Source organism: Ursus americanus, chromosome 7 (assembly GCF_024610735.1).
Source record: "Ursus americanus isolate L20-20 chromosome 7, mUrsAme1.1.p, whole genome shotgun sequence".
In the NCBI taxonomy this organism is placed as follows: Eukaryota; Metazoa; Chordata; class Mammalia; order Carnivora; family Ursidae; genus Ursus; species Ursus americanus.
In genome coordinates, this window is record NC_142133.1 from 61,195,375 (window position 1) to 61,209,617 (window position 14,243).

The 14,243-nt window shown below is 37.8% G+C and overlaps 1 protein-coding gene across 4 annotated transcripts in view; it reads right to left on the reverse strand.

Annotated features, from left to right (window-relative positions):
• The window catches only part of SPAST (spastin), a 61,262-nt gene that overhangs the window by 45,290 nt on the left and 1,729 nt on the right, over positions 1-14,243 (reverse strand). The gene's annotated exons all lie outside the window — the stretch shown is intronic.

The window sequence follows — 14,243 nt, forward strand, 5'->3', positions numbered from 1 at the left end:
TGAGAACTGATACATGAGATTACAAGTATGGCATTTAGTAACATCCATTTTCTTTGAAACAAATGACTGGTTTTAACTTAAAAAGGATCTAAAAATTCAGCAAATCAAAATTTGCGTAAGATATTTCTCTTTTTTGAGGGGACTTTTATCGGGTGGCTCAGCTGGTCAAGCATCTGACTTCGGCTCAGGTCATGATCCTGGGTCTTGGGATCAAGTTCCACATTGGGCTCCTTGCTTAGCAGGGCGCCTGCTTCTCCCCCTGCTTGTGTGCGCCCACTCTCTCTGACAAATAAATAAATTCTTTAAAAAAATATATTTTTCTTTTTTCTTTTAAAGAATATTTTATTTTCAATTGGTAAACATTTATCTCCAAGGAATTAGACATTCTTTTTTTCCCCTTTCTTTTTGAAAGAGAGCTCGCACACGTGTGGGGGGGAGGGATGGCAGAGCAAGTGGGAAAAAGAGAGGGAGAGGGAAACACAGAGGGAGAGAGAGAATCTTAAGCAGGTTCCACACCCAGAGAGGAGCCCAATGTGAACCTGAGATCATGAACTGAGCCAAAATCAAGAGTTGGACACATAACTGACTGAACCACCCAGGCACCACCCTGTGTAGGATAGGTCTGTAAAGTGGTAACAATTATATGCAAATCTCATTGTTTTTGAAAATTTCTTATTCCTTAGAATCTGCAAAGCCTAAGTGGCACAGAGATACAGTAAAGATGGAAATCATCTATTAGAACTAGGTTTTCGGGGCACCTGGGTGGCTCAGTTGGTTAAGCATCTGCCTTTAGCTCAGGTCATGATCCCGGGGTCCTGGGATTGGGCCCCCAAGGCTGTGTCGGGTTCCCTGCTCAATGGGGAGTCTGCTTCTTCCTCTCCCTCTGCGGCTCCCCTTGCTTGTGCACCCTCTCTCTCGAATAAAAACTTTAAAAGAAATTTTTTTAAGTAAATTACAATCTAACAGATACAAAAGTTCCTTTTTTGTACTTCTTCCCATTCCAATGGTCCTTTCCCTTCTAGAAAACACTATAATATATTCAGTGTGTATCTTTCTAGTACATGTTTTTCTATTGTTCCTATTTTATCTGTATTATTTTAAATTTTTATATTGCTTTTGAGATCTATGTTACTATACAGAAATCTAGTTCATTCACTTTGACTTTTATAGAATATCCTTTATCATCCTATAATTTATTCAACTATTTTTCTATTAATATATATTTAGGTTGTTTCCAGTTTCTCAGTTTTCAAATAATGGGGCAATAAACATGCTTATACCTGTCCTCTTATGTATAAGTGTGCCCATTTCTCTAGGGTATATGTTTAAAAGGTAGAGTTAATGAGCAATAGTTCATTTCCATTCACTAGAAATGAACAAACTACTTTTTGAGAGTGCTTGTACCAATTTCCACTCCTAATTGCAGTGTATAACAGTTCTCACTAGCAACATCCAAACAAATGTTTTAAGGAGTTTTAGTACATTACTGTAGGCAAATTAAATGACTGATTATATGGGGCACCTGGGTGGCTCAGTTGTTGAGTGTCTGCCTTCGTTTGGCTCGGGTCATGATCCCAGGGGCCTGGGATGGAGGCCCGCATCAGTTCCCTCCTCCGCCGGGAGTCTGCTTCTCCCTCTCCCTGTGACTTTCCACCCTGCTCCTGCTCTATCTCTTTCTCTTTCAAATAAATAAATGTTTTTATTTTTATTTTTTTTAAAGATTTTATTTATTTATTCGACAGAGATAGAGACAGCCAGCGAGAGAGGGAACACAAGCAGGGGGAGTGGGAGAGGAAGAAGCAGGCTCCCAGTGGAGGAGCCTGATGTGGGGCTCGATCCCAGAACGCCAGGATCACGCCCTGAGCCAAAGGCAGACGCTTAACCGCTGTGCCACCCAGGCGCCCCTCAAATAAATAAATGTTTTTAAAAAATGACTGGTTAGAAATAAATTCACTTGCTCGGGGCGCCTGGGTGGCTCAGTGGGTTAAGCATCTGACTCTTAGTTTTGGCTTAGGTCATGATCTTGGGGTCATGAGATTGAGCCCCACACTGGGTTCCGCACTGAGCACTGAGCCTACTTAAAATATTCTCTCTCCCTCTCCCTCTGCCCCTCCCCCCCGTTCATGCGTGAGTGTGCGCATACACACGTGTACGCACACTCTCTAAAAATAAATTCACATGCTTAATAACTACTCAATTACCTAACATTCTTTGATAAGAGTTACTTGATCTGCTGCATTATTTGAATCTCACAAATCAGTATGGTGGTAGAAAATGCATAAATAATTCTTATAAGTCTTGTAAGTACAAGACTGCTGGAGAATAGACATATAGGTCAGTAGAACAGAAAAGGAAGTCCAGAAATAGACCCATACATATAACACTGATTGACTTTGACAAAGATAATAAGGTAATTCCATGAAGAAAGAACGGTCTCTTTAATATCAATGCTAAAATCATTGCCAAGGGGCTCCTCTGTGGCTCAGTCAGTTAAGCATCCACTTTCAGCTCAGGTTATAAACCCAGTGTCCTGGGATCAAGCCTCAAGTCAGGCTCCCTGCTCAGCAAGGAGTCTGCTTCTCCCTCCCCCTGCTCCTGCACTCTCTCTCCCCCTCTCAAATAAATAAATAAAATCTTTAAAAAAAACACCAAAAACTGATGCTATAATGGCCATCCATATACAAAACAAAACCAAAACCAAAATACAACATAGAAAAAATTACAATGGATCATAGACCTAAACGTAAAGCCTACAACTATATAACTTATAGAAGAAAACAGATAAAATTCTTCATGATCTTGACTTAGGCAGAAATCTAGAACATAAAAAAATCACAAACCTTAAGAGGATATAACTGATAAACTAGACTTCATTAAAATTAAAATCTCCTGTTCTTCAGAAGACAGAGTTAGACAATGAAAACACAAGCCACAGACTGGGAGAAAATCTTTGCAAAACAACATGTCTAATAAAGGACATGTAAGCAGAATATATAAAGAACTCTTACAATACAGTGATTTAAAAAAAGCAAATAATTCATTAAAAAACAGTGGGCAAAAGATTGGATCAAAGAAAAACAAATGGCGGGGCCTGAGTGGCTCAGTCAGTTAAGCGTCTGTCTTAGGCTCAGGTCATGATCCCAGGGTCCTAGGATCGTATCCTACATCAAGCTCCTTGCTCAGTGGTGAGTCTGCTTCTCCCTCTATCCCTCCCCCTGCTTGTGCTCTGGCTCTCTTTCATGCATGCTCCCTCTCTCTCAGGTAAATAAATAAAATCTTAAAAAAAAGAGAGAGAGAGACAAATGGCAAATAAGCACAAGAAAAAATGTTCAACATCATTAGCTGTTAGGGAACTATAAATTACAACAACAAGATACCACTAAGTACTTAATTTAAAATTGAAAAAAATTACAAGATGTCAACCATACTCAAAAAATTTTTATTTATTATGTTAGTCACCATACAGTACATCATTAGTTTCTGATGTAGTGTTCCATGATTCATTGTTTGTATATAACACCCACTGCTCCATGCAATACATGCCGTCCTTTTTTTTTTTTTTTTAAAGATTTTATTTATTTATGTGACAGAGACAGCCAGCGAGAGCAGGAACACAGCAGGGGAGTGGGAGAGGAAGAAGCAGGCTCCCAGCAGAGGAGCCGGATGTGGGACTCGATCCCGGAACACCGGGATCACGCCCTGAGCCGAAGGCAGATGCTTAATGACTGCGCTACCCAGGCGCCCATACGTGCCCTCCTTAATACCCATCACGGGGTTAACCCATCACCCTACCCTCCTCCCCTCTAAAACCCTCAGTTTGTTTCCCAGAGTCCAGAGTCTCTCGTTGTTCGTCTCCCCCTCTGATTTCCCCCCTTCATTTTCCCCTTCCTTCTCCTAATGTCCTCCATGCTATTCTTTATGTTCCACAAATAAGTGAAACGATATAATTGTCTTTCTCTGCTTGACTTATTTCACTTAGCATAATTGCCTCCAGTTCCATCCATGTTGATGCAAATGTTGTGTAATCATCCTTTCTGATGGCTGAGTAATATTCCATTGTATATATGGACCACATCTTCTCTACCATTCGTCTGTTGAAGAGCATCTCAGCTCCTTCTACAGTTTGGCTATTGTGGACACTGCTGCTATGAACGTTGGGGTGCATATGGCCCTTCTTTTCACTACATCTGAATCTTTGGGATAAATACCCAGTAGTGCACATTGAGATACCACCTTACACCAGTCAGAATGGCAAAAACTGATAAGGCAAGAAACAACAAATGTTGGAGAGGTTGTGGAGAAAGGGGAACCCTCTTATACTGTTGATGGGAATGCAAGTTGGTACAGCCACTTTGGAAAACAGTATGGAGGTTCCTCAAAAAGTTAAAAACAGAGCTACCCTATGACCCAGCTATTGCACTACTGGGTATTTACCTCAAAAATTTTTTAAAGCACTTAAAATTATAAGACAAAATATAAATGGACCCCACATGTTTCCAAGCGTGAATACAAAATGGTAGAGCCACAATGGAAAAGAGTTTGGTAGTTTCTTATGATATTAACATATATTTACCATATGACCCAGCAATCCCATCGTCTATGTATTTACTCAAAGAAATGAAAACATCAAAGACCATTACATGAATGTTTATGGTGCTTTATTCATAAAAGCTAAAAACTGGAAACAACCCAGATGTCCATCATTTAGTGAATGGGTTAACAAACTGTGGTACATCCATACATAGAATATTACTCACAATAAAAAGGAACAAACTACCGGTAAATGTAGGAACATGGATGAATCTCAAAAACATGCTAAATGAAAGAACCCAGATACAAAAGGCTACAGGCTGTATGATTCCATTTATACGACACTCAGTGAAGACAAAAACTACAGGGACAGATCAGATCAGTGACTGCCAGAGGCTAATGGACAGGCAAGGGAACTGATTACAAGGGGGCACAAAGGAGCTTTTGGGGTGATAAAACATTCAGTATATCAGCTGTTGTCAGGGTTACCCAACTGTCAAACTCGCTGAACTACACACTCCTAAAAAGGTTAAATTTTACTATATGTAAACTATACCTCAATAAATCAGACTCTTAAAAAGTGCAACACTCCAACCTTTATGTATAAGGATATTCACTGTGGCTTGGAATATAACACCAGAACTACAATTTTCATTACAAGAGTAAAATTAGATTAGAAGACAAAAGGCAGAAAATTCTTTTAAAAACATCTGTTTGAAGGGATCAAGGGGTTTTCAAAATAGTGAAAATTACCCAAATTTGGAAAGGAACTATGTCACATTCATTAGGATGCTATTTTAAAAAATTATCAAAATATGGAATGGAAAAAAAAGCCAACACAGGTGGGCCTGGCATTTGGGGCACTTTTCTACTTGAAGCAACTGCCAATTCTGAAGGCAAAACTGGCCAAGAAACTAAACAGAGCTTTCAGCAGACTCCTAGAACTAAGCTGACAAAATGTGAATTCCAGGGTATGCCCAGGAGAAGTAGTGGCAAAGATTCCAGGATTTGGGTTGGGACCCTGAATTACTAAAGAGTTAAGAACTAGGCCAGCTTGCACAAGGGCTGGAAACCATACTCAAATCACTTCAATCCCTTATGGTAAGGGAAACTACAGCCCCTACTGTCCACTGATCACCCTTTTGACTAAATTATGGCAGAAAAATCAACTTTCCAATGGTCTCCAAGACACAAAAGGCCCTCAAAATACTTAACAGTTCTTAGTTTCCCTTACACATTTCTCTTACCGCTATAGCCCCAACTAACACTCAAACTCAAGCAACCAGACTACATAAAATCAAAAGAAGACTGGGTGGCAGAAACTTATATTCACTGTTATACTTGAAATTATTAGCTAATAATTTAGTGAACTACATAATCTAAGGCGAACAATGGCCCAAAGGTCAAATACTGTCAGCTACCTGTTTTTGTACATAAAACCTTACTGGGGGCGCACCTTGTGGCTCAGTCAGTTAAGCATCTGCCTCCTGATTTCAGCTTAGGTCAGGATCCCAGGGTCCTGAGACTGAGCCCTGCGTCAGGCTCTGCGCTCAGCACTGAGTCGACCTGGGATACTTTCCCTCTTCCTTCCTTCCCCCCTTTGCCCCTCCCCCTGCTCATGCATGTGCTGTCTCTCTCTCTAAAATAAATACGCAAAATCTTAAAACAAAACTTTACCAGATTACACCTACTATATGAGAGTTTTGAGTGTTCAGAAAGCTTAAAATATTGTGACAGCTTGAAATATTTACTAAATGGCTCAATAAAAAATCAAACCCAACACAAAAACTGACAAGGGACTTAGGCATTTTTCAAAGAAGATATGGAAATGGCCAATAAGTAAGTGAAAAATATGCTCAACATCATAATTCATTAGGGAAATGAAAATCAGATCCATGATGAGGTATTGCTTCACATTCATGAGGAAGACTATTATTTAAAAAACCTTGAAACTAACAAATGTGGAAAACTGGAAATCCTTGTGCACTGACGGTGGGAATGTACAAATAAATGGTACAACTGACGTGGAAATGTTTGGCAGTCCCTCAAAAAATTAAACATGGAATTACCATATGATCCAGCAATTCTACTCCTAAGTAGATACTCAAAAAAGTCCTGAAAGTAGGGAAGCAGAAATACCTGTATATTAGTGTTCATAAGTAGCATTATTCACAATAGATGGAAACAACCCACATGTCCATCAACAGATAAATGGTTAAACAAAATGTGGTATATACATATAATGGAATATTATTCAGCCTTAAAAAGGAATGAAATCTGATACATGCTACAAGGATGACAAACCTTGAAAACATTATGCTAAGTGAGACAAGGCAGATACAAAAGAGCATTATATGATTCCATTTACATAAGGTACCTGAAATAGGCAAATTCACAGATACAGAAAGTAGAACAGAAATTACCAGAGACTGAGGGAAGGGGAGAATGGAGAAAGGGAGATAGATGGGGAGTTATTGTTTAATGGGTACAGAATTTCTGTTTGGAATGATAAAAAGTTCTAGAAATGGATAGTGGTGATGGTTGCATGACACTGGGAATGTATTTAATGCCACTGAATTGTATACTTAAAACGATTAAAATAGCAAATTTTAGGTTATCTATGCTTTACCACAATAAAAAAAATTACTAACTGGCCCGTTATAAGCAATGCGCTGACACTTGGTATACAGCACTGAAAATGAACAAACTACTGCACATGCAACATCACAGAATAATCTAACAAGCATATATTGAGCAAAAGAAGCCAAACACAAAAGAACACATACTGTGTGATTTCATTTGTAAAGCTCAGGGTCAGGCAAAACCGATCTACAGTGTTAGAGTTAGGATTTGCAGATATCTTTGCAAAGGATGCGGAAAGGTAGTAAGTGAAAGAGAACATCACAAAGGCAGGCTTCTGGAATAATATTCTATTTCTTGACCTGGTAGGGTTTTAAACTGCTATGTTCACTTTGAAAATTCATTAAGCACTACAGTAATTGTGCATTTCATGTATAATTTAATCAAAGTTTACTAAAAAAAACAGAAGGGGAAGATAAAGTATATTGAAATGGAAAGAGTACCAATACAGTAAAGAAAAAGGTTACAGATCAGTTTGTATGTAACATTTCTTCCCTCAAATAATAAATATTCATGTTTATATGAATACACAAAGTCAGATAACTTATTAGTAATCATCTCCCTAAGGGTAAGATTACAGAGGATTTTCACTTTCTATATTTATATTTGTTCATTAATTTTTTTAAAAAGATTTATTCTTTAAATCTTTAAATTAGGGGGAGGGAGTGCACACACACACAAGCAGGAGAAGGGGCATAGGGAGAAGGAAAGAGAGAGAATCTCAAGCAGACTCTGTACCGAGCACAGAGCTACAGAGCCCAATGCAGGGCTCAATCCCACCACCCCAAAATCATGACCCGAGCCAAAACCAAGAGTCAGATGATTAACCAACTGAGTCACCAGGGACCTCATATTTTAATATTTGAGTACATGCTAGTGTACAAGCAACAGAAATACGATACCCACCTTTAGATAGAGGTAAGTATAGCAGACTAAGTTATGAATTACCGACTGCATCTTTCATTCAGATAGTAGTACCCACACTGCCACGAGAAGGGTCAAAACGAGTAGTTTGGGGTGGAGAGAGGGGATGTGTGTTTGTGATTAGTTAAAATATGGGGACTTAAGCCCTTGCTCATCATTTAATAGCCATATGACTTTGGGAAAGTCAGTTAATCTCTCCGAGCTTCAGTCTCCTGACCTAAAAACAAGATGACATTTCTTTTAACTAATCCTGAGTTGTGGCAAAAATCAAATGAAATAGGGTATGTGACAATACTTTAAATAATAAAGAAGCACGTAAACATTACTTTTACTATCTTTATTATACTTGGTACATTTGTTGGCTAATTTAAATCCTTCTACTCCTGAACTGCATGCACAGTGTATGTTTGTGATTTTTTCTCATTTAAGTTATACAAACCCACTGCTTTTACTTATTTAGTCCTTCCTAAGTATCTGCCTACAAAAAATTCATTTTTCTACACAATTTTCTGCTAGCAACTTACAAGTGTCACAATTAGCAGAATATCACAATTAACAGGTATCTTTAAAAATCCTACAATAGGGCCGCCTGGGTGGCGCAGGCGGTCACGTGTCTGTCTTTAGCTCGGGTCATGATCCCAAGGTCCTGGGATCACACCCTGCATCAGACTCCCTGCTCAGTGGGGAATCTGCTTCTCCTTCGCCCTCTGCCCCTCCTCCTGCTCGTGCTGGTTCTCTCTCTCTCAAATAAATAAATAAAATCTTTAAAAAAAATCCTACAATAGATTTCATTGTGTGCTAACCTTAATAAACCACAGGATCATGAAGCATCAGCGATTAGCCCCCAGATTACTTCTTTCATAGTTCACTATTACAGAAAGGATACTTTCTATTGTGCTTTGTATCAGCAAAAAGGTCATACTTGCATACACTTTCCAACTTCAAAGTTTATCTCTGAAGTAAAGACTTACTTTCCCATTTAATTGGGAAGGTTTTGAATCCCATGTAAAGAAATCATTTCAGTTTGGGACATTTTCTTTAAACCTTAAGAATGTCAATTTTTCTTCTTTGAAGTCTATTGTATTTACTATGGGTCGTGGGTAATTTTACTTTTTTTCTATGCATTTTCTTCTCAAATCCTCTACTGAGAGGCTTGCATTACATTCACATGAGTACAAAACGATTGATTTTATCTCTTTCACAACAAAAGGATATTAAGTGAGCTTAGGGGGAGATGTCCATCTGTTTTTTTCTGAACTAAGGGTCACGATTAGCAAAAATATTTTTCTATCACTCTTTAGATAATTCTCCTTCTTCTTCAAATGTCATTTATGCGGCTGCTGTATCCTAAAAAGGGTTATAGAAACCAGGTATCAAGGTTTAACAAGTTCTAACATAACTTGCAGGGGCTATAATCTTAAAAGGATTGTTGAATAACAGTAGTCCCATTTTCTGAGGACCTATTATGTGCAAGTGCTAAGTATTTTACAAACATTGACTCAGTTTAGTAACTTGCCCAAGATCTTGAATAGTCAGAATTCAAATGTCATTTTGGATACTAGGCACTACAATTGAAAAAGGATAAAATTAGACCCTCAAAGCTGAGAAAGAGAAAAGCAGTCCCTGACATCCAGGAGCTGGTCTAGTACTATCAGCTAGGCCTTGGTGTAACTAGGAGCTGACCTGGCATTACTGCTAGGCCTGGTGTTGTGTTGAACATAAATAATTTCATAGAACATCAACATCAGATAAGGTCACTTTGTGATTTTTGATGAAGACAAAAACAAGACCACTCCATAATCATGTCTAAACACAGACAAAACCTGAATATCGTGCAAGCCATGAAATACTAAGCATCCCCCTCTTCAGGCTAATGAGTGCTTCTCAACCAGTTACAGCTTTAGCCTCATTCTGGTCTTCCTTCTTTCTAGATCGCATTTAAGATTCTTTTTTTTTTTTTTAAAGATTTTATTCATTTATTCGACAGAGATACAGACAGCCAGCGAGAGAGGGAACACAAGCAGGGGGAGTGGGAGAGGAAGAAGCAGGCTCATAGCGGAGGAGCCTGATGTGGGGCTCGATCCCACAACGCTGGGATCACGCCCTGAGCCGAAGACAGACGCTTAACCGCTGTGCCACCCAGGCGCCCCCCACATTTAAGATTCTTAATCATAGAATACCCATCTTCCCGACAGCATCCAATGCAGAGCAAAATCCTGCTTCCTTAAATCCTGCTCAGAATCACCTGACACAAGCCCAAATTCTTTATTTCCATCACCCTTTTCTTGAGATGCCACGGTTCCCATCGTGTGTGTTCTCTCTGCTTCAATAATAAATCCCACTTGTTCAATCACAGGTATTCTAATGATGGTTGACTGAAAGACACTGACAAAGCCCACTTAGGAACAATTAATTCTCTCCTTTTCTATTACAGGATAAAATATTTGCAAAGAGCTGAAAAGATACATGAATAAGTTTAACATGTCTATGCTATACTTTCACTGCTGTAAAATACAGTCTCTAGGATAATCACAGATTTTGCTATTTTTCTTTCCTCATTTACCAGAATGAACGATCGCTGAGATGTGAGTGTGCTCAAAGTTTCATTCTATAGGATGTCTACTGTGAGTAGTCAATTCACAAAGAGAAAAAAAAGGCTATATTAGCACACTAATACCTCCACTGGTATTATGTAGGTCAAGGAGTATTATAGGTCAAAAAAGACAAAAACTAGTAGAGAAATAGAGAATCTATACTTTGCCAAATGTCAAAAAGCCAACTACTATTGGGTGGAACATGGGAAATTATTTTTCAATAATTTACTATCCATTTACTAACTGCTTATCCTTTATCCTGTTATCAGGATGACTAACAATAATCTTAGGAATCTAGTTATCAGGTGAGTTTTATAGGATTTAACTGTATTCTACATTAGGCAAAATACAAACTGCAATTAAAAAAAAAAAAACAGCTAAAAACAGAGCAAGGGATAAAGTTCCTAACAGTGGCTGCCTTTTTGTCTCTTCAGTGCAAATGCCACTAAATATTCTTGAAGAGAAATGGGAAAAATTCATCGTGTATTTAATAAAAGGTAATGCGACTCCTTTGGAAAAGAGTGATATGATGTGAATATCCATTCATCAGAATAATTCTTTCCTTGTTGTAATCATTGAAACTTTAAAGCAGAATCATTAGGCTCAAGAAAATTGTCTGAAATCAATCCTTCCAAAATGGTGACTAGCAGTTTTTAGGGGTAAAAGAAAGTATACCAAATCTGACATTTCTGATCTCTATTCTCTATCTTCACCTTCTGAAAATATAGTTTGGCAAGGTATTTTGTGTTTTAAATAGTGCAAGGTTGAGTTACATGGGAATACAAAATTATATCACAATATTTTAAAAGCCTAATGTTTTAAGTATGAGCTGACTAGGAATAAATATAAAAGATTCTACTTTGACAATTTCTGTCCTTGATGCCAGGTTCTTCAGCCCTACAATATCCTGCGAAACCGGCTCTCTTTCATACAACATACTGAGCCCTTACTGTCAAGTTCCACATACTCCAGGTAATCAAACCACACCTAGAAAACCTACACCACTGTATTACCCAGGAGATCTCAGGCTTGTCTACTTGCAGGAGCCATGCCAAACACGTTAAGTCATGTTCTGGTTAATCCAAAGACCCACTATGACAACCTCCTCTTTCCCCCAAGTATTCCAAGGGGCCCAGTACTAGCATTACAAAACAGAGAATCTGCTTAAAGCAAAAAGTATAAAATTATGAGTGGCATAATTTTCTGTTCACCTAAACTCCGTTCCTGGTTCTGCTAATGTGAGTTCACTCTTAAATTTCAGTTTCTCCATACACATAATTGATATGAAAGGTTATCAGTTTTCCAAGGATGTTCAACAACTAAATATCCAAAAAATTATTTAACTCCTTGAAAAAAATGAGATAAAATATGCACGAAAACATACACACATTTTATTGATCACATAGTAAATGCTGTCTTACATCTCACTGGAGAGAAAGTGAGTTTTTCTTAAGCAGTATCTAGAATGCATAGAGCTGTGCAAATAAACATTAAAACAACCAATAAATGCTTGTTTTAATGAACAGAATTCAACCATCCTTATATTAGGTAATTAGAACTTGCTGTGTTATTCTTCTCTACTTAAAATAGTTTGGGTTCAGATAAATTTAGGCCTTTACGAAAATTCAATGTCAAAGCTGAGTATGCCATAAGAATAAAATACAAAATAAACAGTCACCATATAAACCACATTTATACACTACTTTATTGAAATAAGATTTAATTTGGCCTTTATTATTTCAAGGCATCAGATATTTTAATTAAGTAACACCACAACAGTCTGAAACAACCCACTTCACCTGAAGAAATAAAGTGGCTTTCAGTATAGTTAGAAGCTAAGTCAAGTTGCTAAGGGAATGGCAGCACATGACATTACTAGGCCCTTGATGGTTTACCACAAAGTTAGGAAACCATTGAAGACTACTTTAAAGACAATTCATTTCTATTCTTTCATATATATATATATATATATTTTTTTTAAAGATTTATTTATTTTACAGAGAGAGACAGCCAGCGAGAGAGGGAACACAAGCAGGGGGAGTGGGAGAGGAAGAAGCAGGCTCTTAGCGGAGGAGCCTGATGTGGAGCTCGATCCCAGAACGCTGGGATCACACCCTGAGCCGAAGGCAGGCGCTTAACGACTGCGCCACCCAGGCGCCCCCGTTCATATATATTTTGACGCAGTGGGAAAGGAGAATAAAATTCTCTTACTCTTCTACATTGTCAAGTATGGCTGAGAGATAGACTCTAAATGTGAACTCTTGCAAATACTGAATTAAGATGAAGTACAAAGAGTTTGAATATTCTAAAGAAAAAATATGAGAAGAGAACTATGACAATATAAACTTAGCTTTAATTCATTTTTAAAGGAAAATGCATATTTAACTAATTTGTTTCAGTTTGAACTAATTAGTTTCAGCATATAACACATCAGTTGTAGAACTCAAACTAAAAAGTTATCATAGTCCATTCTGATGTCTACTTTAGAAACTGAAGTATAAATAAAGCAAAAAACTTTGAATACAAACATTATCAGCAGAAAGAGGGTCAAGTATGTGGTCCATGGATTGATGAAAATATTTATACTTAAAAAATATTTTAGAGGATTTAAATATAATAGATGTAGTCATATATGTAATACTCTAAGATAAATCATAAGTATGAAACTCAAGGTGTGATTTCTACGTCTGTCACTTATCCCTCCTTTTGGAACTGGTTAAATCTAAGAGCCTCCGGTCTTTTTTTAATACCTAGGTTATCCTTGTCCTCTCCTTTTATCCTACCTCCCAACTCCCATCGCCCAGTGTTAAGTAAAATTTCTTTGTGTTTTCTGGCATTCTCTTCCTAAATACTACAATGAATCTACCCTTAAAATATTCCCTCTATTCTAAAACATCTTTTGACGTAGATTAGTAAAGGACCCTACTGTAATTGGATAGTGCCTAGGAAGGGATGACTGTACTCTTCTTCATCCTCACCAAGGATCCCTGGATATTCCAAGAGGTGGTATAGAATGAAGCAGTTAACAAAAAACTTCCTTCCACAAACACACAGTATGTTTTTTCTTAAATAGAACCCTTTCCTAGAACTCTCTTTTCATATGGATTTTTTTAAAAAGTAATCTCCACACCCAACATTGGGCTTGAACTCACAACTCCAAGATCAAGAGCTGCATGTTCCACTGACTGAGCCAGCCAGGTGCCCCCTTCCTAGAACTCTCTTAAACTCCACTGTCCATATAATCAAAACCATGAATACCTGCCTCTTTCCTTATGTCATACTTCTCACTCCTAGGCTCCACAAAGGAAACAGGTTTCAACAAAACTAAATTCTAAAACAGTTTCTGCAGTTGACAGTGGTAAGAGATACTAGAAATGACCTGCAGACTGTTTTGTTCAGGTTTTTTTGTTTTGGTTTTTTTTTTTTTTTGGCTAATTGACAATGCAAGTGAGTACCTAATTAAAGTGTGATACAAAAATGTTCTTTGGTAGTTACAGGAAAAAAAAGATCTCTGCAAATTGGAGGCAGGGATGAAAGGAGGGATTTTCAAAATGT